Below are 26064 nucleotides of genomic sequence, written 5' to 3'. Positions count from 1 at the left end.
ACATGATCCGAATCAAAATCAGCATGAGTAATCAGTTGGCTACAAAGATGACTAGAGTCGGTTAAGACCAAATCAATCGTAGATGGATTTCTAGAAGAGGAAAAACATGTAGGGTTATCAGGGAATTGAATTGAGAAATATCCTGAAGAGCACTCATCAATTAAAATTCTTCCGTTGAAATTACTTTGAGTATTGTTCATGACCGATATTTGGCATTAAAGTCACCAATGACAAAAAATTTTTACTTATTGCGAGTCAATTTTCGCAAATAGTTTGGAGCAAATTTACTTGCTGTCCAGAGCATTGAAAAGGCAAATAGGCAGCTATGAAAGTATATTAATCATAACACTAACTAAGACTTCTGCCCAAGATCTTACAAGAGTAATTTGTCAAAAATCTATTGGTGGTCGTCCATAAACCACGTGGTAATTTTTTCGGATTTTCCGAGCCCCCCTTAAAATTTAGAAATTATATGCAGCGTTGTTCTTAGCCTTCTCCTCATCCCAGAACAACCACTTGATTTCTGGACGACCCCTTACGGGTCTTAAAAGATTTATGACAAGTTAAGCAAATTCATTTAGGAATTCCTCGAAGAATAGATCGAAGAATTAAACAATATATAGCTCTACATATTCTCCAGGAATTTATTCTAGGATTCCACTAGATGTTTTTCTTTCTATTCTTTAAGGATTTCTTCAAAGTTAATGCCAGAAATTGCTCCTTGTTGTATCTTGAATTTCTCCAACGAGTCGTCAGCAATTTATTTATTTATTTATTTTAACTAAAATTTTGGAAGAGGATAAAACCCCTTTGAGTGATTACTTAATTAGATCTTCTCAAAAAGGCACAAAACTGCTTCATCTTTTGTAAAACGTTATAATAAATGTCTTATAAACTAAAGGCCCACTCGGATTGAACCATAACAGAGTTTGATTCTTGATCTTCCGAAACGTTCAATCAGAAAAAAGGGAAAGCTCTCTTGATAGATGGTTCAAATTTCAATCCTGAAAAAAACACAAAGAAAATCAAAGCAGATAAAAATTAAACAAGATACGATATTTCATTTAGATAATTATATAGTTATTTTAAAGTGGGATAAAATTTACTTCCAAGTATATCACGGACATATGTAAGAGGAGTTACGGGTACCCCCGTTGGTTTGACCACATTTAATCTGAACACTTTTTAATCTGTACCCCGCTAATTTGCACATCGTTCAGATTAAAAGTGGTACGAACGTCATTTAGCTCATGGAACGGAGTAAAATGAAATGGAACGCTGTGAAACGGAACGCAGAAACAAAACAAACAGTGAAAGAGGTAACCAGAAACACGTTTCTAGGGTGACTAGATGTTCAAATTAGAAATGAACCCCGATGGTTTGCATGAGGTACCGTTCAAATTAGCGGGGATGCACGGTATAAGATTTCCAAACTTTTAATTAATTTATTTCTAGGTATCATAAATGTGGAGCATACAAACACAATACGATCAATATATTCATAAAATTCCCCACAATCGCATAAATTTGAATCCTTCATATCAACGCGATATAAATTACTGTTGCATATGTAATGATTCGTGAAAAAGTGTAAATAAAATTTCTTTTTACTGATATGTTTTAAAACCAAGGGAATTTATCAACAAACGGACAAATGGAATGACACCAACGTCCTTTATCACTCAAATTCCAAAAATGTTGCTAATTATTCATTCAATATGTATTAAGTTTTGAATGATATTCTGAAGCACTAATTTCTCTATTGTAAATAATTCCACGAGTAACCCCTAATTTGGACAAAGAATCAGCTTGTTCATTGCCATAAATATTACAATGAGCAGGAATCCACAAAAATATAATTAAAAACCCTTGAGTATATAATCAAACCAAAGATTTTTAAGCTCCAATAGAATGTGATGAGTTTTTGAATTAAAGTTTATGGAATTTAAAGCATGAAGAGAACTTGTTAGCTACTACGCAGCTAGCGCACCTTCATTACTTCCTAGCTACGCCGCTGCTACTGGTGAGTGGTAACGATCCATTCCTTTATCTACGATCCGGTGAGTACACCATACAGTGATAAGAGAAGAAGGAGAAAAACCAGAGCAAAACAGGTATACAGAAAATCTGATCAACTTTCAATATCAGTTATAGAATCTAATTTGCCTTAATATCTTAGCTTATGATAGCTTTATCCCAGTTGTATTGAATTTAAACCGATAGCTAGTTAAGTGCCTTATGAATTTAATCTGAACTACATCAGTAGGTGAGTCAATGAAGTAATTGTATACCATAAGTAAGTGACTCACATAAAACTATTCCATGTAGGTTACGTATAGAGTCCAGGACCAACGGGATAGATTGATAATCCCTATGTTTAATAGCCGGTAAGAAATCCCTATGATTTACTTAAACATTTTAAATTTCCTATGGATTCGCATTACGTTATAATTCAATCTTGCAGTGATACTTACCATACATAGGTCACGATAGGAAGAACATACTGCAGAACTGTTTACAAAGATCCGTCTGTGGTAAGCAAATACCCTTACTCCAACCAAAATGCTTAACTAAATGTTAAAATTTATTCTAATTAGAACCCTCTGTCGCATCAACCAAATCCGATAATCAGCGAAATATTATACGGAATCCTAGTAAAGGGACTAAACGTAAGTCCAAACAATTTTCTAAGCATGAAATTAATACCGATGCATTCATAGGGGAATCAGGGGTTCCCATAACAACACATACCTAGCATCATAATTGTAAACCAAAATTAAAATCTTATCCTACCAATTCAATGTAAATCTAACAGCAGCTATGAAACTCTTCGACAGGAAATTATATTCTCCCAATACCGATTCGCTTGTGTTTTATTTGCGATCGCGGTTGAAGAATAACGTTTCGGAAATCGTTCCCGTTGAAACACAGTTTCAACAGAACTCAAACTATCAGAGCATATTCTAAATAAGTTTGGAGTAAAAAGTCTAATCAAGTTACATGCAAAATATAAAGCAGTTATCTCAGCTATGAATATAGAACAAGGATTTTGTGTTTTAAAAAGGTGAGCCAAAAGATTATTAAAAACTCTTAATCTAGCAATATTTTGAATTAAAGATGCATCAGTGAAATAAAATTGATCACGACTGATACCTTCAAATTTACGTTTAAATAAAATATTTGCAAAACGCGAATGTTCAATTTTTTGAATTCGTTTCAATTCTTCACATAAAGATAAATCAATAGGGGGTCGAAAAGTATGAATATTAATATTGAAATTTTGGAATCCAGGGGAAGAAATTGACTTTAAATTCTCATTTAAGCAATAAATAAAGGAACTTGATATTTTACATGACAGGTTGATTTCATGTAACGATTTAAAATTATCAATATTCAAATGCTTGTATGAAACACATTGCAACAGAAATTTACAATTTAATTTTTGAAATCGAATTTTGAGAGGTTCAATTGCAGCCAACACTTCAATAAATTTAGTATGAGTTGAATTGAAAAGCTTCAAACAAGTTCTTAATCAACGAAATTGCAATTTTTCAAGGTTTAGAAAATGAGTTTGAACAGCATTAACAAATGTCATACATACATATTCCGTAACAGAGCGAAAAGTTGTTTTGTAAAGCGCCATTAAATCAGTAATTGATCGAAGGAAGTTTATTCTTTTCGAACAAACTTTTTGAATAGAGAAAATATGACTTGCCCAATTTAATTTAGAATGAAACCATATACCAAGGTAATTATAATCAAATACTTGTTCAATTTCATATCCATTTAGCTTTCTTGAAAAAAATAATATATTTAGTTTTTGGAACTGAAAATGTGAAACCATTTTCAAATGTCCAGGTATCAATATTGTCTAACGCAGATTGCATGAAATGTCTGATAATTTCTCTATTTTTACCACTTATGAATAAAACATTATCATCAGCAAACAATTAAAAAACATCCATTAGGAATAATATTCATCATATCTGATGTGAATAAATTATACAAAAATGGACTCAAACTTCATCCTTGAGGTAACCCAAAACAACTATGACGAATAATTTTAGATGACATATTATGGAAAAAATGCATTATCTTCAAAGAAAACAAGTTATATAAGAAATTTTACATTAAATTAGGAATTTTTAAATTATTCATTTTCTTGAAAAGCAAATCAGTCAAAACAGAATCGTATGCACTAGAAACATCAAGAAAAGTAGAAACTATATCTTGTTTTTTTTTATTGCTGTTTGCCTGCAAATCTTGACTGAATGCGCTTTGCATGCGGTAAAACAAAACAATCAAAGCACGGTGAAAAGAAGCAAGGTAATATACTCCGAGAAATGACATTTGGTAGTGACGTCATTCCTATCGCAAACTCGAACGAGTGCAAAAGAAAGCAAGGCCTGCTCTCCTTTACCATCCTCAAGGCCTCATGCTTGACGATAGGAATGACGACACATGTTTTGATGGAAAATCGTTGTTTACACGTGGGAATAGCCTACCTTGTTGTGTATACCGTGAATCAAAGCACACCTAGCAACGTTTATCAATTTCACCGCCAACCTAGCCAAGAAAAGCTATCTTTGACATCGGATTGCTTGTGGAAAATCTTACCGCGCCACTGACTTGGGCCTTAAGTGTTCCCGCATTTAATATTTGCGTTTGAAACGCACACAGCAATATTGAATGAATGTTGAATTTGAGAAGCTGAAAGAGCGGTACAATCATGAGTACCGTAATCCGGGGGCAAATTGATCAGTGGGGTGAATTTGATCAAGTCGGTAGCAAATAGCATTTCCTTTCAAGGATGCTTAATACTCGTTGGCACCACACACATTCAATGTTTTCTAGTTTATAAATGTCTAATTATGATTTTAAACTATGTTATTTTTATTATGGCCAGTTTTGCATAAAAATATTCACAGTTGTTGAAGGTGTTAACAATACTGTTGGAAATGTCGGTACTAAACAATCTGCTGGTGCTAAGCCTGCATGCAAACTTTGAGTGTTAAAAATGTTGTGTAAGCTTAAGTGTGAAATGCTGACCTCATTTTTGAAATCGTATAGCATTACAAGAATTTTTTTTGCTCATAAAACCATTTATTGCTGAGAAAAGTGTTAATTTCAAAAGAAATTGCATACATTTAGGCGTATTATGCAGATTTTCAAAGTTTAATTTTGCAATAAAATGATGATATACAAGAGTTGTAAGAATTTTGCATCATTTTAGGATTCAGGAAAACCAAATTTAGTAGATAGGTCAATTTCACATTCTAAAATATGCTTTATTATATAGTGATCAATTTCGCCCCAATGTGTCATTTGGAATTTTTGATATTAAAACTAATTTAATGATATGTTAAATTTGATTTCATAAAAAATCGATTACATGAACTGATGGAGATCATTGAAGTACTGATTTTACCGAAATAAATAAAAATAAATAATGATCAACTTGCCCCCAGATTACGGTACCACGACCTTTTCTGAACTCATATTGGGAAGATGAAAAAATATCATTTTCTCTGCCCGTAATTCTATCCGATCCGAGCTAATGATGGTTCTCTACCAGGTTTAAGAATGCTAACTACTTTCACAAAACGCCATTCAAAAGGAATTTATTTTGAGAAAAGAACAAATTATATATTGAAAGTAAAAATTCCTTACAATCCCCTGGTTATATTTTAAGAACTGTGAATTTAATATTATCAATACCTGGGGCAGTATTTTTAGTGAGTGATAAAGCCAAATGTAATTCCTCTAAAGAAAAAGGAAAACAAAGTTAAAATTGTTGAAATTAACAATCAGGACATATTTTAGATGCAAATTGTTCAATCCAAGCTTCAGAGTATTCCAATACATTTGGATCTGAAGAATCGTAATTTTTTTAAATTCCTTAATTTCCTTTGTTTCTCTGAAAATGAAATTTTATCGTCAATGCAAATTCAAAACTGAGTTCACAGAATATACCTGGAATGTATGAAACAGTTTATTTCAATAGTGTTTTAATATAGCTTTGGCAATAGTCGATTGTTTGGAGAAGAACCCTTCAACAGTTCATCAAACATGTCATAAAATATCTGTTTTTACATGGTATAACTATCTTGCATGTAAAAACGAACTTCAAAGCATGAAGATTAGATATCAGGTAATGTTACATCACAAAAATTTTGATTATTGAAATCGGATCATAGCTCTCTTGACAGTTTAACTTTTCCCCACTGATCAACTACACCCCAAATTACGGTACCATAATTTAGTAAAAGAGGTTTCTTTATCAAGACTTTCAACAAAATTTCTACAAAAAATTATTTTCTTAAATGCTTACTCTTGTAAATGAAGCTTCAGCTTTACAATACAAAAAATAATCTTCTCTACGACCTGATCTATGAAATAATCTAAATGCAACAGATTTTTGTTTTCAAAACATTTGAACATTCATCATCTTTCTATCTTTACGTATAATTTTGAATTGTTGAATTCGGAAACATTTGGTTCTTTCCAACCAAGTTTCATTTAAAAAAAATATGTCTACCGTTTTGATTCATATTACGGACAGCTTCAAATTCCGGACACTCTACTTTGTATGGGAAACATTTCACACGAAATGTTTCAATTTTTGCCGTTGAAAAGTTCTCAATTTCGAAGCTCGTTTTGGTAAGCTTTTTCCAAAAATATCTTCGAAAATTTATAATGCCCAACTACCTTAGATGTCTCTTTAGTGGTTTGACGATTTCAATTCATGATTTGACTGTTCCATTAATGACTATCATGAGCTGTCCGGAATTCGATTCAAAGTGTCCGGAATATGAGACAAAAGTGAGTAAGCGTCCGGAATAAGAATCATGAAAAGGCCACACATTTTGATTTATTTAAAATTATTCAAGTTGTGGAAACGTATTCTTTACCTACCATTCGAAAGATAAGGGCTTCCTACGCTCGATAGCGCTAAGGAATCATACAGAATGATTTATTTTGTATACTCTATGCTGGGTTATACTTCACTGAGTCCTTAAGTGTCCGTAATATGAATCAAAACGGTATATTGAAGTTTGTTATAAATACTTTAAGTCTGTAAATTTTGTTAATTATGCTGCGACAACTCCACTGTAATATTTTCAAAATTTTTGAATCATTCGAAGCCATTACAATGAAAAAAGAGATGAAATGATGGGTCCAACTGCATTAAAATTATTTAAAATAAAAGCCAAGAGAGGTAGAATCATTTTAATTATTTTGTTCCAGAATTCACTTCCAGTTCCAAAAAATCAACTAATGCTTCTAATATTTTCAAAATTGAACTATCGGAATTTATCATTATCATTATCATTGATCTTATCGGTTTGTTTAAACTGTTCATCAAAAGAAGTATTTTTTTTAGCCATGAATATTTTTTTGCTGACTACAATTTTTAAGTACAGGAAAGAGTAGTGTTGGATCCGTTGAATCTGTTGCATGCTCCTTATGGGCGAGCGACGGAATCCGGATCCATTGTGTCCAGTTTGCGCTGTGCAGAAGAAAAAACGAAGTGTGCCGGTGAAAAACAAAAAAAAAACGCGTCAGTAGAGTTTGATACGTTGAACCTGTTGTATGCTATTGTCGAGCGAGCAACGAAATCAGTATCGTGTCCGGTTTGCGTAGTAACCGCACTATCAGTGTCGGTTATTCGTGTATATGCTCACGTATTCATTTCGAATTATATATTTATCGTTCACCAAAACGAATCCTTTCCCATATCCAAACTCCCAGTGTTTTCTTGTGGAAGTGCAGAGGACTCCTCGGCTTCTGTAAAGCAAGTAACACGTCAAAATTTCCCTCCCATTCCCAAATTGACCTGCATTCGGACGCAGCCGGCGCCGGTATTGTTTATTATAATAATTAGAGCACCAGTACTTACACATTGAGGATGCTACTGATCCCGAGTAGTGTCTGTTGGTTCCCTGTGTAAGTACAGCTGTTCTTGCAATAACGGAGCGGCAACTGCGGGCGGTCAATCATGCTCATGCTCATGCTCATGCTGACTACAATTTTCAAGTACAGGAAAATTTGTGTTTTAAGAAGATGATGGTTGAGGTTTAAAACTAAATGAATTAGTTTTTGATGAATTATTATGTGTCTTTTTTCTTTTAATGGGAGGATTGTAAGTGAAAATCTGTTGTTCCCCAAAATCATTATCATCATTATCTGATAAAATTTCATAAGTATTTGGAGAATTAATATTATATATCTATTATTATATCTGCATATGATAAGAGATTTTTGTTTTTATTTTGTCGATTTGATTTGGATTGGTTTTCAATATGAATTGGACATTGTTCAAAAGAAATATGTTTTTTTCCTACAATGAATGTAAACACCAGAATTTTCCTTACAATCTGAGGTTGGGTGACCATCTCCGCATTTAGAACATTTTAATTTGTTTAAACAAAAACTAGCAGTATGACCAAATAGCAGACAACGCTCACAGTGCATTATCTTTGGATAGTAAAGCCTGACATGAAAAATTACATTATCAATCATTACATGATCTGGTAACACAGAACCAGATAATGTGATTTTTATGCAATTTGAAAAAACATATTTAGATTCACTACCATTAAAAATGATTTGGATAATCGATTGCATTCCAAAATCTGAACTGGTTTCAATGGATTTGTTCCTGAAAATACCTTAATCATGATTTCTAATGTCATCTAAAGTTTTTTTCTAATTTCATTCACAGATTTAAATATTCAATATCTGAAGAAATAAATAAAACATTAATGAATTTTTCTTTTTTACGAAAGAAAACAACAAATGGACAAATTTTTTTTTTTTATCCGAAAAGGTTTTGAAGGAGGAGATTCATTAGAATGAGAATTATCATTCGAATCTCCTTCCCCTCCGTCAGTTTCCATTATATAAACTTAATGTAAACAGTAATGAACAGAATCGAATAAGAAATAACGTAGGAAATAAAACAAATACAAACGATAGGGAGCCGGATCCTATTCTTGGCAGTTTTGATTCACTTCGGCAATGGGGTTTTTCGAAAGCTACTGAGCTCATATTTGTCCACAATATGTGTCTTATTGAAGTGCTCCTTAGTGCAAAGTTTCAGCCAATTTGGTCGAGGAAAACCCCCCATGCCAAAGTGAATCATGGAAGTGCCCAAGTAGCTCTGCACCCTACTTAGATTTTTAAAGGCGATCCTACGATGAATAATTCCACAAATCAACAAATTCTTGAAATTTTTGAATCCCGTTATCTGAACACCAACTCTTGAAAGTATGTTAAAAACAGGAAACAGCGTTACCAACATCAACGTCCCAAAAAACCGTGTTGCCTGGTCAAGGCCTACTTACCGAGTATCAGTCGTCAGCAATACCCCAAGGCATTTTTTTGGGTGTGCATATTTGTAATCCAACCAGAACTTTCTCCAAAGCACTAGGAATAACTTCAAGAATTGTTTCAAGAATTCTAACAAAGATCATTCTGGGAAGTTTATAGGGAGTCCTGTGTTCCATAGAAAAAAGTCTAATGATTTATTTTCAAACAAGAATTCTTCCAAAAATGCATTAGTAAATAATTCAGAGATTTTTTCAGGACTTCATTGAAATCCCCAGTCAATCAAGTGCTATCATTTATTTATAAATACTTTATTGTTTATAAATACATTAAACTCCCTCAATCATACTAAGAGAAGTTATAAGAAAAATTTCTGAGGAATTAATGTCTCTATTTTAGTGGAGTTTCTGACAAAATTCTTATAAGAATCTCTGTTGGATTATTCGTGATATGAAAGAAATTCTTAGATTCTCGGTGCAATAAGGTATACATCGATAGTAATCTAGGTGTTAACATATCTTTGAAAACTAAATTTGTTGTTCTTGCTTCAACAATAGAATTTGTTAATGTTTCGTTGGCACTGTCAATTGCTATCGAAATATTAACTAATTCCATTGTTGTTAAAGATAACGATCATAAACTCCATTTAAAAATCGTGAAGAAAATGCGATTTCAACATACTTGCTATTTTGAAAAAAAAAAAATAATATTTTGAAAATAAAATTCCTCAGTTGGATCATGGCTTTAAGGTTTTTGGTAAAGTTATAAAAAATTAGAAATGTAGTTTAAAAGCGCGCACAATTTTAATTTTGGTCTCACAAATCTAATTGAAAATCAAGTTGCTTGGGAATTTGACAGAATTTTCAATCAACAGAACATTAATGTACGAATTATTGTCATTAAAAAATAAAAAAAAATAATAATGAAAGCCTCTGGCGATGATTGAATTTTACAAGCCATGCGATGAGTAGCGAATCAATCATTATTCGTACCCCATTCATAAACTGTGTGGTCTCGGTAACCCACATATTTCCGGTCGGGGTATTAAAACAACAGATTGTTGCCCTTGTTGTGGAACATGTAAGCCTCACGAGTCAACATTTGTTATCAAAACTATCCCTCATTCAACAGGCTGTTATGAGGAAATATGTTGTCGTTACAGAAGATGTTCCAACGTCAAGACAAATGTGACTTCACCTGAATCATTCCTGCCACCATCACATCAATCACAACTGAACATACAAACAACCGCACGATCCACAAAACCAACAACCGGTTGAATAGAACAAATAAACCCTTGCCTACTTCTGTCTAGCATAACAAGGCGCATCTGTCTTCATCATTGCAGCTTTTGTGTCAAGGTTCCCATTTTCCGAGCTATGAGTCCCTGATGTGTAAAAATACATCCGTCACCGGATTCATTTTCCGACTGTGCTGTGTGGAGACAAGATTTTGTCATCGTTATTGTTTGACATTCTTATTTTGCAAATAGGCTCATGCAATGCAGGTTCGTGCACTATACAATCAGGTACCTATGGCATAGTTTTTCCAATTTTGGTGTAGTAATCTTTGAAAACAAGAGGGAAGAAAAATAGCACAGAAAACAGCATTACCCGCACAATCTTATATGGAACATGGAATACGAAGAAAGAATAGGTCAAAAACAGAACAAAGCGCCTGTTAACCTGATACATTCGCAACAACGTGTAACAAGGTCTCGCATTTGTGGTAGAGAGTAACGACTGCACCGGATTAGACTACTACTTATAACTCAGAAAAACAGTTTTCCTGTAATGGATCATTTATGTCTTCTTCCATTTGAAAGCGCTGAGTTCTACACGCTCAAAAAAGAATTCTGGAAAATGTGAACTGTCAAAAATACACCATGAACTACCACAAATGGTCACATAAACATGATCTGTTTCACGGTGTATTTTTGTTGTTGACGAGTTCACGTCTGCTGTTCACGGATACGAGAACGGATTTTTTTCTGTGTATGGAAAAGTTTGTCCCTTTATAGCTGATGGATGCAACTATATTTCTCATTTAACGAAAGAACAAGTAACATCATGTGGATCTAAACCGTTAGAGCACTTCAGTGACCGGCTCATCCCCACTCAACTCATTTCAGTGGAAACTGTAGATGGCCCCATCGCATATCTACTTCCATGGGGACTCTGAAGCTAAACTAGAAAAGTTTGGAATTAAAATATAATTGGCTTTTTTCATAATTGAGAGGTATTTTTCATATTGGACATGCTACATGCTGACACAAAATGGTAATTGGAGATTTAATTAACTTTTCGTGTAGCTTGTTTTGTAGCGAAAAGAAAAAAATCAGTTCGAAAAAAACTTTTTACTAGGTTTTGTCGGATTTTGGCTCTTTGATGATTAGAAACACATTTTGCACAATGCACATGTTTTGTGGCAGCTGAAAAAATCTAAATTATAATATAATGAAGCAAGTTTGAGTAGAAGCATTGAGAGCCCAAAAAGGATGTATGAAAAACTTTCTCATGAATACATTAGCATAGAATCACCATGTCGGATACAGCGCATGAAAACAATGGGTCAACCAGTTCATTTGCGGAGTAATAGTCTATTAAATCGTTGGTAGCCAGTGAAGTGCATTTGGCCGTCCCTTATTTTTCGAAAATGTGAAATGTCCGTTATTGTAAAGTGCTCGTTTTGGTTAGAAAAAAAAATTGAAGTTCGTACGTGGACGCTAAGTGGTCCCCAAACGGCCATGAAAGTAGATGACATCGCTAAATTGAGCTCGCTTCTCTAGTGAAGAAAATAAACTTTTGTGCTGGCTATCAACGCGCGCAGGAGAATTTGTTACTAGTGGCTTTTCGTACTCATGTTGCGTGTGACAGTCAACTTTGTCACTAAATCTATCTTTCATAAGCAATAAGCAATCACTTATATGTTTACTCAAAATAAAAAAATCTTTCTGGAGGTATTGCTTTCATTCAAAGTAGATAATAGGGTCCTACAGCCCTGTCCCAATTTTAGTGCCAAACGCTTAAGTTTAGTTTTTTTTTTTTTTTTTCTATCTTTATTAACGAGATTTTTAACCCTGGGCTAGTTCATCTCGGGACCAACGGCTTTACTTCCCTTCCGAAGGAAGTCGTCACTTTAACTTTTTTGTCAGTGACTATGTCGGGGATGGGATTCGATCCCAGGTCCTCGGCGTGAGAGGCGTGTGTTCTAACCTCTACACCAGGTCCGTCCCAATAACACATGTTTACTCAATTTTCTAATGTTTTCCGTTGGTTTGAGTCCAAAAAACATTTTTTTTAGATTTTGTCACACTCCTTGGCTTAAACTCAAGGAACAACCCCAGTGGTAAAACTAAAACCCCTGTTGTGCTTTTGTCGAATAAGCGAACGTCAAACATGATCTTAAGTGTCAAGGTTCATTTATGGACCCAATTTTTAAATTAAAGTTTAAACATTATATAGCCGTTATTTGAGCGGGAAATATTGCTAAAGTAGTTGCAGTAAAATGCTCTTTCGTGTTATTGAATAAAAACAAGATTTCATTAAAAATTTTAGGACCCAATTAGGGTGAATTGCCAATTATTGGACGGTTGAGGAAGCAGCGTCTGTATTATGGTAGTAAAATCCTTGAATTTCAACAGAGTTAACGCTCAAAACCTGCAAATATATTAGGCAAACATATTTTCCATCGGTTCTTGTATTTTTAATTGATTCGATTGTCAGTCATTTAGTCAGTCCGTCGTTCAGTCAGTCAGTCAGTTGGTAGAGTTTTTCCAATCCGAAAGGTCATAGTCTGTTCTTTTTTTATTTACAGTGGGGTACAAAAAAGCTTCAAGTCAAAAGTGTTGTGTGTTGACACAATGTGGGTCTCAAGTTAGGAGTGCTTAACCTCTAAGAAAACTAATAAGGAAAGCTTCTATGACGCGATCTCCCCTGGAACAATAACTTGCAACTTCATCGGGTAGGGCTGGGCTCATGCGTCTTCATCATCATTACTGACCTGCCTTCGTCTCCTGATATTTGGGGCATTTGAACCACCCGTTGTATGGGCGTTACCATCCACTGCTTTACATAGCATGCATCTGGTTATCTTCACACAGTCCCTATAAACGTGACCTTTTTCCTCACCACATATCCCACAGTGTTCGAACCTGTCCGGGCCTTTGCAGTTTATTGCTCGGTGGCCGGAACCCATACATCTGAAGCATCTCTCCATTCGATTTGTCTCCCGAGGGATCAGTTTCAGCGGGCAGACCGACCATCACACCTTAACCTTACCAGTTTTCTGGCTGCTGCTGGTAATCGGATCGTCGCTTTTTGCATACCTTCGTACGCTTTCCTCAGCTTTATGGACTGGGGTGCTTCTTCCAGGTTGCGTTGAGACAACAGTACACCCCTTACGTCGTCTTCTGTTGTGATATCTCGTCCAGATCTCTACACTCGATCACTGCCTCCTGGGATCAAGCTCTCACACTTGTCTCGGTGCCCAGCGACTTCGCGACGAGCTCCTGGCAGGCCGAACCTCTCACGAGGTGACCGCAGCTATTCTTTCTTGTTCGGTTCCTTTCTTTCTCTCTTCCACGTCTTACCAGCTGCATTCTTCTCTTTCTGGCTTTTCACGGTGCGCCATTCACTGCCGTTATTCTGCTCGCTGATGTCTCTGCTTTTTGGGACCTTCCTGTTCTCCTGGTGTATCCTTCATCCCTTTTTTCGCTCTAATCTGAAATTCCTTCTGTCCGCGATCTGCGGCCAGTGATGGAAAGTGGCGAACACTTCTTCCGAACTGGAACAAAAACAAAACCAAACGCTCCCGAGCGTCAGAGCGCTGGTTTACTCGCATCTGTCGACTCCCGAGTAACTGAAGCAAAAAGTGATTCGCGAACGTGTTCGGAGCTGTTCAGAGTCATATTGTGCTTTTGGGAAAAAAGCTGCTTCCCCTCCGAGATTTATGGTTTTCAAGGGCTTTTGACTACAAACTAGTAGTTTACTGTCGATATGATGGTTATACAATTATTTTTTCTGTCAAAACCATGATAAATCACACCTTGCTCGGTTACTCGCGAGTAAACGCTCCCGAGCTTGTTGCTACTTCTTTTGACATGTTCTCCCGAGCAGACGGGTGCGGACTTACTCACACCTAGCCAGTTCCCGAGTGTGTGATGTTTGTTATGCGTTGGTATACACTCGTGAGCAGCTTCGTGATGCGAACTTTTCCATCACTGTCTGCGGCTGTAACGGCGGACTTAATGCTCGTGACAAGCTGCTTTATCCTGAGGTGGAATTTGTTGTTGGTTGTGACGAACTCATAGAGTTCGTTGACCTTCCTCTTTACTTCCGACAACTCCAACTTCTAATGCTGCCGGTCATCTCGAACAGTGCTACTCTTCGACTTTGAGGTGAACATTTCACTCAAGAAGCCTGCATTCCGGTGGCTCACTCGGTGTGCTGCATCTGCTAGTGCTGGCTGCTACCGTCTGTGGTATCACTGGCGATCTCTGCATCTTTCCGCTCCTTTCGGATGTTATCGCGTCTTCGTTTTCTCATCGAAATCGATTATTTGCTCCATTCGATTGGGTCCCTACTTCGATCCGCTATCTCCACTCGTGATGCCATGGTTGTCTATGCAAGCAGGGAGGCTATGCTAGGGTGGATTCAATCCTTCATGGGGGTTGTGTTCAGAGCCGGATCGGCGTAAATCAAGAATGTCACTGCTAAGCCTAAAACTCACCGAGGTTAGTGACGAGTTTTAAACGTCAGATGGACCAGAAGCTCGGCACCTCCAGGAGGAAGTGCTAAAGGTGGTATTCTATTCGACTGTAAGGATGAGTTTCGCTTGGTAAAGGCAAGAATCCCAAGCTCCTGGCACCCTTTCACTCTAGCTGTTGCTAGAAGGACAACAGTACTCAGGTTGCACTACAGTCAGGTCTCCTATTAGACACATGGTTGGGGGGCGTAATAGGAATCTACGTTATAGGAGACCTAGGGCTTATGGGATTTCATCACTTTGGGGGTGTCGTTGAATATCTCGTATGCCAAAAGAGATAGCACAGTACTGTCTTCGGCGATGTTTCAGTGCTAAGTACGATCTATCTTTAGGAGTTGAGGATCATCCTTTTAGTTGAGAACTTGGCCGGTAGGGGCGCTTTTTCTGATTTTCACTATATGAACCATGAGGGATAAGAATGCAAAATTTTGTATCATATGATATCTCTAGATCCTGATGTTTTGGAAGGTTGGTGTCTTCGGAAGAGTTGTTCAGTAGCTCAAGGGCTGACATGCGGTGGTCATTCTGATACGGAATTACGCCACCAGGCGGCGCTAGTGGACATGGAATTTTTGTTTTGCGCATAGCTCAGTAGCCTGACCACTTAGACAGATGGCGTCTTCGGCAAAGTTGCTCAGTATCACAAGGACTAATACTATTTGAGCCGAAGGTTTCGAAATTTTGCCACTAGGCGGCGCTAGTGAGCAAATAATTTTTATTTCGCGGATAGCTCAGTAGCCTGACCACTTAGAAAGATGGCGTCTTCGGCAAAGTTGCTCAGTATCACAAAGACTAACATTATTTAAGCCTAAAGTTTCGAAATTTTGCCACTAGGCGGCGCTAGTGAGCAAAAAAATTTTGTTTTACGCATAGCTCAGTAGCCTGACCACTTAGAAAGATGGCGTCTTCAGCAAAGTTGCTCAGTATCACAAGGACTAACATTATTTGAGCCGAAAGTTTCGAAATTTTGCCACTAGGCGGCGCTAGTGAGCAAAGAGTTTTTGTTTTGCGCATAGCTTAGTAGCCTGACCACTTAGAAAGATGACGTCTTCAGCAAAGTTGCTCAGTATCACAGGGACTAACATTATATGAGACGAAAGTTTCGAAATTTTGCCACTAGGCGGCGCTAGTGAGCAAAGAATTTTTGTTTTGCGCATAGCTAAGTAGCCTGACCACTTAGAAAGATGGCGTCTTCGGCAAAGTTGCTTATTATCACAGGGACTAACATTATTTGAGCCCAAAGTTTCGAAATTTTGCCACTAGGCGGCGCTAGTGAGCAAAGAATTTTTGTTTGCGCATAGCTGAGTAGCCTGACCACTTAGAGAGATGGCGTCTTCGGCAAAGTTGCTCATTAACACAGGGACTAACATTATTTAAGCCGAAAGTTTCGAAATTTTGCCACTAGGCGGCGCTAGTGAGCAAAGAATGTTTGTTTTGCGCATAGCTGAGTAGCCTGACCACTTAGAAAGATGGCGTCTTCGGCAAAGTTGCTCAGTATCACAAGGACTAACATTATTTGAGCCGAAAGTTTCGAAATTTTGCCACTACGCGGCGCTAGTGAGCAAATAATTTTTGTTTCGCGGATAGCTCAGTAGCCTGACCACTTAGAAAGATGGCGTCTTCGGCAAAATTGCTCAGTATCACAAAGACTAACATTATTTAAGCCTAAAGTTTCGAAATTTTGCCACTAGGCGGCGCTAGTGAGCAAAGAATTTTTGTTTTGCGCATAGCTTAGTAGCCTGACCACTTTGAAAGATGGCGTCTTCAGCAAAGTTGCTCAGTATCACAGGGACTAACATTATTTGAGCCGAAAGTTTCGAAATTTTGCCACTAGGCGGCGCTAGTGAGCAAAGAGTTTTTGTTTTGCGCATAGCTGAGTAGCCTGACCACTTAGAAAGATGGCGTCTTCGGCAAAGTTGCTCATTAACACAGGGACTAACATTATTTGAGCCAAGAGTTTCTAGATACAGTAATGTCCCGATTTTGTCAGCCCCATGTTGCATTTAGGGTTGACTAAAACGGGAAAAAGCTAAAATCGGGAAAAAAAATCGACTACTTTTTATATTTATTCTCATCTATAGACTTCGTTTAATGTTTTTGTTGATGTTTACAGCGTTTTTTTTTATATTTTTGTATGAACCGTAATAATATATAAGATCCCTAACGTAACTGCATTCTGTGACAACTGTGATACAAAGTGAATTCATACTTTGGATGATCGTATAGACGTGGCCAATGTCACACCTGACTTTTTACAATATGGTTGTACCTAATATTACCACATTAAAATAATGTATTTTTTGAAGGTTGACAAAATCGGGTCAAAAGGGTGTTATAATCGGGGGTAGACAAAATCGGGTCTAAAAAGGTGCTAAAATCGGGGGTAGATAAAATCGGGGGTAGACAAAATCGGGGGCAGACAAAATCGGGTCATTACTGTATTATATATACGAAGAGATCGGGAGAAAAAGTTTTTTTTATAGAATTGAATTATCGTTATGAAAAAGAAGGTTTATATTATAAAAATATTCAAACAAGAGTGTTGTGTAACTGAAGAGATAAGGCCAGTCCTAGTTATTATTAGCGAATTGATTTCCCAATTTATAAGTAATGACTGACATTCCAACCTAACTTAATTTCTATCCAATCAATATCTTGGAAAATGTGGAGTTCATACAATGACGAAATAAAAATAAAAATACATATTTTTCCTTTGGTTCATATAGAAAGCTAACGATCACATATTTAAGTAGTAGAAGTAGAATCCGTTTTCTCGATCTTTCTCATATAAAAAAAATTGATCAAAAATTCTCCAAATCCGTCGAAAATACTAGGAAACTAGCCACACTTTTATCCGAATGTAAAATATAATGTATGTATTTTTCTCTTTTACTTAAACGTGACAATGCCAGAAAAATCGATAGCCATTGTCATACTGCACAACTTTGGTCAGGCTACTGAGCAATCCGCGAAACAAAAAATATTTGCTCACTAGCACCGCCTAGTGGCAAAATTTCGAAACTTTCGGCTCAAATGTTAGTCCTCGTGATACTGAGCAACTTTGCCGAAGACGCCATCTTTCTAAGTGGTCAGGCTACTGAGCTATCCGCGAATCAAAAATTCTTTGCTCACTAGCGCCGCCTAGTGGCAAAATTTCGAAACTTTCGGCTCAAATAATGTTAGTCCTTGTGATACTGAGCAACTTTGCCGAAGACGCCATCTTTCTAAGTGGTCAGGCTACTCAGCTATGCGCAAAACAAACATTCTTTGCTCACTAGCGCCGCCTAGTGGCAAAATTTCGAAACTTTCGGCTTAAATAATGTTAGTCCCTGTGTTAATGAGCAACTTTGCCGAAGACGCCATCTCTCTAAGTGGTCAGGCTACTCAGCTATGCGCAAAACAAAAATTCTTTGCTCACTAGCGCCGCCTAGTGGCAAAATTTCGAAACTTTGGGCTCAAATAATGTTAGTCCCTGTGATAATAAGCAACTTTGCCGAAGACGCCATCTTTCTAAGTGGTCAGGCTACTTAGCTATGCGCAAAACAAAAATTCTTTGCTCACTAGCGCCGCCTAGTGGCAAAATTTCGAAACTTTCGTCTCATATAATGTTAGTCCCTGTGATACTGAGCAACTTTGCTGAAGACGTCATCTTTCTAAGTGGTCAGGCTACTAAGCTATGCGCAAAACAAAAATTCTTTGCTCACTAGCGCCGCCTAGTGGCAAAATTTCGAAACTTTAGGCTTAAATAATGTTAGTCTTTGTGATACTGAGCAATTTTGCCGAAGACGCCATCTTTCTAAGTGGTCAGGCTACTGAGCTATCCGCGAAACAAAAATTATTTGCTCACTAGCGCCGCCTAGTGGCAAAATTTCGAAATTTTCGGCTCAAATAATGTTAGTCCTTGTGATACTGAGCAACTTTGCCGAAGACGCCATCTTTCTAAGTGGTCAGGCTACTGAGCTATCCGCGAATCAAAAATTCTTTGCTCACTAGCGCCGCCTAGTGGCAAAATTTCGAAACCTTCGGCTCAAATAATGTTAGTCCTTGTGATACTGAGCAACTTTGCTGAAGACGCCATCTTTCTAAGTGGTCAGGCTACTGATCTATGCGCAAAACAAAATTATTTGCTCACTAGCGCCGCCTAGTGGCAAAATTTCGAAACTTTAGGCTTAAATAATGTTAGTCTTTGTGATACTGAGCAACTTTGCCGAAGACGCCATCTTTCTAAGTGGTCAGGCTACTGAGCTATGCGCAAAACAAAAATTCCATGTCCACTAGCGCCGCCTGGTGGCGTAATTCCGTATCAGAATGACCACCGCATGTCAGCCCTTGAGCTACTGAACAACTCTTCCGAAGACACCAACCTTCCAAAACATCAGGATCTAGAGATATCATATGATACAAAATTTTGCATTCTTATCCCTCATGGTTCATATAGTGCAAATCAGAAAAAGCGCCCCTACCGGCCAAGTTCTCAACTAAAAGGATGATCCTCAACTCCTAAAGGTAGATCATATTTAGCACTGAAACATCGCCGAAGACAGTACTGTGCTATCTCTTTTGGCATACGAGATATTCAACGACACCCCAAAGTGATGAAATCCCATAAGCCCTGGGTCTCCTATAACGTTCTGGTGTGTCTTATAGGAGTGAGCGTAATAGGAGTGCACGTTATAGGAATGCGTTTAATAGGAGACCCGACTGTACCTGCTGAGTACGCAACGCTTAACTGGCAGTCTTTCCCGGTCATTGTTTGCCCCGTGGAAGCGCGAGGTAGGGGCTTGTGAGAATAGAGCTATGTTGGATGCTCCTTCCTGGATGTCGACTCACCATTTTGCAACCCTGCAAGACTGCTTGAAGCCCCTTAGAATTAGCAAACCTAGCAAACGTGATGGGTGGAGCGTCTTCCGTTCATCAGCGGTCCTTCGTCGTTGCTAATTCCCATGCTTTCAAATGCGAAGTTTTCTTTACGTTCTTTGTAAGCTTCGCACTTTCCCAATCTATTGCATGATTTGAAGTTATCGTATGGGCTGCTGCACTCGATTCGTTAATTTTATTGGTCATTTACTGCATTTTTGTGTTCTTTAAGTCAAGCTTTAACTTTTCGGCGCGTTTGGCAGTGTGGATTCCAAAGAGAGCCAGAACCTTGCCAGGAGATGGGAGCCTAGGTGGATCCAAGAAGAAGACGCAACAGGATGCTAGGGACACCACTCCAAGAGAGATGCGAGACACTGGAAGCATAAACGCCAGTCCACGGGAGAGTGAGTGGAGAAAAGTCGTTGGCAGAAGGGAGAAAAAATAATTAGCAAAAGCGGCCGGAGGTACAAAAACTGGAGCAAAAAAAAGAAAGAAGAGCCTCCACTTCGGCAGATGCCACCAAAGAGGGGCGCCCTATTCGTTAAGGCTAACGATGCTGCGACGTACGCAGCGCTTCTTAAGAGCGTCAAAGAAGACCCAAGTTAAGGGAACTGAGCGAAAACGTGGTCATAGCCAGACGTACCCAAAAAGGTGAGATGCTCTTCGAGTTGAAGGATAATACTACAGTTTGGCTATTCAGGAGCGCATGACTCAATTGCTGGGTGAATAGGCCGATTCCATGTTTGTAAGGATCTGGACGAAACAACCTCACAAGAAGAGCTTAATGATGTACTTGAGTCACAAAACTTAGGCGGCGTGTGAATGGCGATCCGATTGAGGAGGCACACAGAGATAGTGATGATTCGTCTGCCAGTGACCGCTGCGAACAAGGATTAGATGGTCGAAATGCGCGATTGAGCAAGCAGTAAAATGTTTCAAGTGTTGAAGCTTTGGACATCGGGCAGGCGCTTGCAATCGGCCGGACACATTCAAAATCTGCTGGAATTGTGGGGGAACGGGCCATCTTGTGGAAAACTGTACGCAGAGGCGTAAGTGCAAGCTAAGCACACCAGAAGATTGATACGGCCATCAAACGTGTGGCTTCAAATGTACAGCAGCTGTTGTGGCAGTCAACGACAGAAAATATGTGTGACGTAGCGATTATTGCAGAGCCGTATCAACTTCCCCCTGAAAACAACAACTGGGTGGCGGATAGAACCAGAACGGCTGCGATACATGTTATGGGCAGATTATTTATCCAGGAAGTGGTGGACAATTCAGATGAAGGCCTCGTCATCGCTAAAATCAACGGTCTCGTTGTATGCAGTTGTTATGTACCTTCAAGAAAAACAGTCTTGGTGTGACCGGATAGTGAAGCAGATCAGCCAGATGGTGGATCAGCTAACTGACAAGTCATCGGAAGGAAGCCGATACTCATTTCAAGAGACTTCAATACCTGGGCTGTGGTGTGGGGCAGCAGAGTGACCAACGCAAGAGGATGTATCATGCAGGAAGGCTTAGTGAAGCTAGATGTATGATTGTGCAAAGAAGGCTCCGTTAGCACCTTTCGGAGAAACGGAAGGGAATCCATCATTGACGTTACGTTTTGCAGTCCTGCACTGTCGATGAATATGAGTTCGTGAGGGGTACCATCAAGCGATTTGCTACCGCAACGGAATCCTGCGACGAGAATGGAAAGAATAACTAGCGAACGGAAGTGGACGACGAAAGCTTCTAACAAGGAACTATTTGTTGAGGCACTTCGTCAAGATGGTGATAACGAGGATAACGACTTCACGAAAACACAGGATGGTATCAACTTGTAATGGATCTATGCCGTGAAAACTGGAGCCGAGGGACAAACGGCGACCGGCCTACTGGTTGAATGACACGCTCAGCACGCTTCGCACTGCTTGCCTCAGAGCTAAAAGGCGGGTTCAGAGAGCAGGGATGGAAATGGAAAGAACGGAGCGAAGGACGACTTTCCGAGAAGCTAGGACCGCTCACAAACGGGAGATTGAGCCCAGTAAATCAAATTGCTACAAGGAACTGTGCCCAGAATCAGGCACCAATCTGTAGGGTAATGTGTGTCGAGTCGTTATGGCTGCTAAGATGTGCCCAGACAAGCTGAATATGATCGTGGAAGGTCTTTTCCCGAAACACGATCCAACATTCTGGCCACCAACGTCGTACGGTGAAGATACAGAAGCAATCGCCGAGAACCTGTAAGAATCTAACAACGATCTTTTAGAAGCGGGGAGACGACTAAAATCGAAGAAAGCCCATGGTCCAGGTGGAATACTGAACGTGGCGCTGAAATCAGCCATCCTGGCATATCCGGACGTGTTCAGGAAGTTGTTACAGAAGTGTCTAGACGACGGTAACTCCTGGATTAAGGAAGATCCAGAAGTATCCAGTGGTACTGCTGCCAAAGCCACTGGAAGCCACTGGGAGATCCAGCCTCGTTTAGGCCCATTTGCCTTCTTGCACGGAAAAATCCTGGAAAGAATCATCCTTATCAAGCTGATGAAGTGTACGGAGAGTGAGCATGGATTGTCGACAATGCAGTTTGGATTCTGCAAAGACGTACTGATAGTAGACGCAATTCAAGCAGTACTCGAGTGTGCTGAAAAGGCGTCGAAGTAGAAACGAAGATGAGATCGATACTACGCCGTGGTCACGATAGATGTGAAAAACGCATTCAACAACGTCAACTGGGAGGTCCCCGACTGTGCAAGATCCTGAGGAGCTACTTCCAGAGCAAAATCTTGGTTTACGAAACAAATGAAGGGCAGAAGTCAATGCAAGTGACAGCGGGCGTCCCTCAAGGTTCCATTGTCGGTCCAACTCTTTGGAACGAGTCGTACGACGGAGTATTGACACTGCGGATACCCAGGAAGGTTTGTTGGTTTTGCGGATGATGTGTCACTAACGTTAATAGGTGAAACACTGGAAGAAGTGAAGATGTCGGTGATGGAAACAATGGACACAATCGAGGGCTGGATGAGCGGAATCACACTGCAAATAGCTCACCACAAAACAGAGGTACTGTTAGCAACTGCAAGGCGTTTCAGCAGGTGGAGGTCATCGTTGGAAGGCATGTGGTTGCACTAAAGTGCGTTTCGAATTACCTGGGAGTAATGATCGACGATCGACTAAACTTGAACAGCCTCGTTGATTATACATGAGAGAAGTCCGAGAAGTCAATGAATGCAATAGGGAGAATCATGCCAAACTTAGGCAGCCCAAGCAGCAGTACGAGGCGTCTACTAGTTAACGTATCGTCATCGATACTGAGGTATGTAGTTCCTGCTTGGGGTATGGCACTAGAAACAAAGCGGAACCTTGAAAAGCTGAACAGAGCGTTTCAGCTGATGGCAGTACGAGTTGCGAGTGCGTATAGACGATATCGTCGGATATTGTATGCGTTTTAGCCGGTATGAACCCTATTGGCATCACTTTGGCGGATGGTATCGAGTGCTACTAACGAAGAGACGTCAGAAACGTATGGAAGGTGGCTAGAGTCGGATTCATGGCGAGGTGCACGAGTGGGACTGCGCGGAAAAAGGAAGATGGATCCGTCGGGTTCGGGTACAGGTCGGGTTTCGGGTTTGAAAACCCGGGACCCGACCATCTCTATATCCTAGATACCCGGGGTATGTGAAAATTTCTAGCTTTGCTAGAAGTGCAATAGTTATAAAAAGTCAGTTATTTAGTTTTTGCGTTCTAAGCAATTTTATTACATTGCATTATGCGGAATTCTGCTTTTAATTCCAGTCCGGGTTTGTTGAAAAGTCTTTGATATTATTTTCTTTATTACGTGGTTAAATGGTTAACGCCGAAACGTCTTTGAAATATGTGCGACTTAGTACAACTAGTTCGGCATTGACAACATTCAAGGAAAAACTTCAATTAAATGGAAATACAAAATTAGAATCACAGTAATTTATGATAGTATTTCACATATCATCATTGGATCCCGCTTATATTTGAAGGATTTTTCAACGGAACGAACCGTTCGCAACAGAATGGTAAAACCAGAACAGGTACAATCTGGAATCCGGTCACGAACCAACAATAACCATTACTTATGAGCCCAATGGCGGGAAAGCTTCTGTGAATCGCTGAAGTCATGAATTTTTATTGCGCCTGGTTGGCGACAATAAATCTGTCAGGATTCATCAAAGCAGAGGGTTTCTGGCGGATGCGTCTTCAGTTTTATGATGATTTGTAACAGTATAACGAGTATTGGCAGAGTGGCAAATTTCGGTGTATTTGCAAACATATTATGGCGCTCAGGCTCGCATTCCTCAGTCGGGGCGTGCTGGATGGTATTTTCTTTTATTTATATTTCTAACAAGCATTGAAAGTTTAGAAGTTGAGCTAAATTAATGATAATTGCTTTGAAATACAGGCAAAAATTACACCACGAAATGATTGACGTATAATAATTATATTAGAGTTTACACGAAAACTCACTGCTGAAAGGTATGTTTATTTAATTCCTTGAATAGTCAGTTTGGTACTCATTAGGAAACATCCTCACGAAATAAGAAAATGACGGGTTAATCGATCAACAGTTCTTCCGGAACCTTTTGCCACATAACACGTCATTCATTTGGCCACATTTAGCAAGGAAACATACCATCCCTGCTACTAATCATGCCTGACACAAATAAATCAAGATGAATCATACCATCTTGACACGCTATCTCAACCGATATCGAAACGAAGGAGCATTTCGTTCGTATTGATCGCCATCTTCATCATTGGTTCAATTACGTTGCAGCAATTTCCTGGGAGAATGTTTTCCGTTTGGTTACAGAGACTGAAGAAACTCTCGGCTTCTTTTCTGTCCCCACATAGAGTCTTCTTCATTTTTTCTGTTCCCATACTCTCGGAGCCACCACACATATTCTATTACATAATAGTTGGACGATTGCAATCAATATCCAACTTTATTTTGTCGGGGGAGACTGGCGGCGAATGGTAACATCACTTTGCCATCGGTGTCTTCGTAGGGGCGAGTGTTGTATGAATTGTGTGTACTGATATAAGTCCATCTAAGCCAAATGGCGTCTGTGGATGCTTGTCTTCCCATGAAATTGATATTTGATTATTCAACATCTTCTCTTCATATTTTATTGAATATTTCTTTTACACATGGGAGATGCTGTCCGATGGAATTTACCAATATAGGAATGAGGGCATACCTAATGTGAATTTTTGGCTCATTGTGTTTTCAGTATTTTTCGCTTTTATCAATATATTGGACCATTGTATTCTTTTTGTAAACATATCTGAACGATGGTGATGCAAGATTAATTGACTACTTAATCCATTACAGGAGAGCTCGAAGTCAGTTCTTACTAATCACTTTAATGCAATAAATGTAATATTTTCAAAATACTTTTCAATACAATTTGGTGGATGATTTTGTAATAATTCTTGAGAAAAGTTAGATGCAGTTCACAATAAATCAAGATGATCCTACTTTTTATTAATTTTAATTAACATCTTAACAGATAACACTGAATCATCTATTTAATTTCGTTTCGTGGCCGCATCTATCCATTTTTGTCCATGCTCGCTAAATTGTTTTACACTCAACTAACTTCCTGTGCTCCACACCTAACCATCATTGCATGGAATGGTTGCTAGGTGTCATGTTCATTAATATCCCTTCAGATTTTTGAGTTTTTATTTATAAACTAGATTTTAAGGCTAGTTGATTTATGGGCTAACGGCTTTACTTCTCTTCTAAAGGAAATCGTCGCTTTAACCTTCAGATCATTATTGACTACCTCAAGGATGAGATTCGATTCCTGGTCCTCGGCGCGAGAGATACGTCTTTACAACCGGTCGTATGAGCGTTTTGTGCTGGAACGAGTTTATTGTCTCGACCGTAACTGTGATGGTGAAGCCAATAGTTGGGTCGACTTCCACGGGTAATGTGCCTTCGTATTTCGTAACAATCAGCAGCAACAATGGTTATCAGCCATCAACAAGGATCCACACGTATGAGAACTTGAGCATAAGCACCACATGACCACTTCCTAGTTGCACTCCGTGATGGACCAGAACAATCAAAGTTCCACAGTGATTTAAGGA

The 26064-nt window shown here is 38.6% G+C and overlaps 1 long non-coding RNA gene across 3 annotated transcripts; it reads left to right on the top strand.

Moving 5' to 3' along the window:
• Window positions 1-2041: 2041 nt before the first annotated feature.
• Window positions 2042-25765, top strand: LOC110678418. 3 transcript variants are annotated; one of them, XR_002501588.1, is made up of 5 exons: window positions 2042-2266; window positions 2329-2387; window positions 2465-2534; window positions 2598-2669; window positions 25720-25765. It is a non-coding gene; the product is annotated as an uncharacterized LOC110678418 (long non-coding RNA). The 3 variants fall into 3 exon arrangements; XR_002501589.1 differs by lacking the exon at window positions 25720-25765 and having other exon boundaries at window positions 2051-2114; window positions 2180-2266; window positions 2598-2862; XR_002501587.1 differs by lacking the exon at window positions 25720-25765 and having other exon boundaries at window positions 2047-2266; window positions 2598-2862.
• The last annotated feature ends 299 nt before the right edge of the window (window positions 25766-26064 follow it).

The sequence above is a fragment of the Aedes aegypti genome, chromosome 3, assembly GCF_002204515.2.
Source record: "Aedes aegypti strain LVP_AGWG chromosome 3, AaegL5.0 Primary Assembly, whole genome shotgun sequence".
In the NCBI taxonomy this organism is placed as follows: Eukaryota; Metazoa; Arthropoda; class Insecta; order Diptera; family Culicidae; genus Aedes; species Aedes aegypti.
This window is presented reverse-complemented; position numbering and strand designations above follow the sequence as displayed.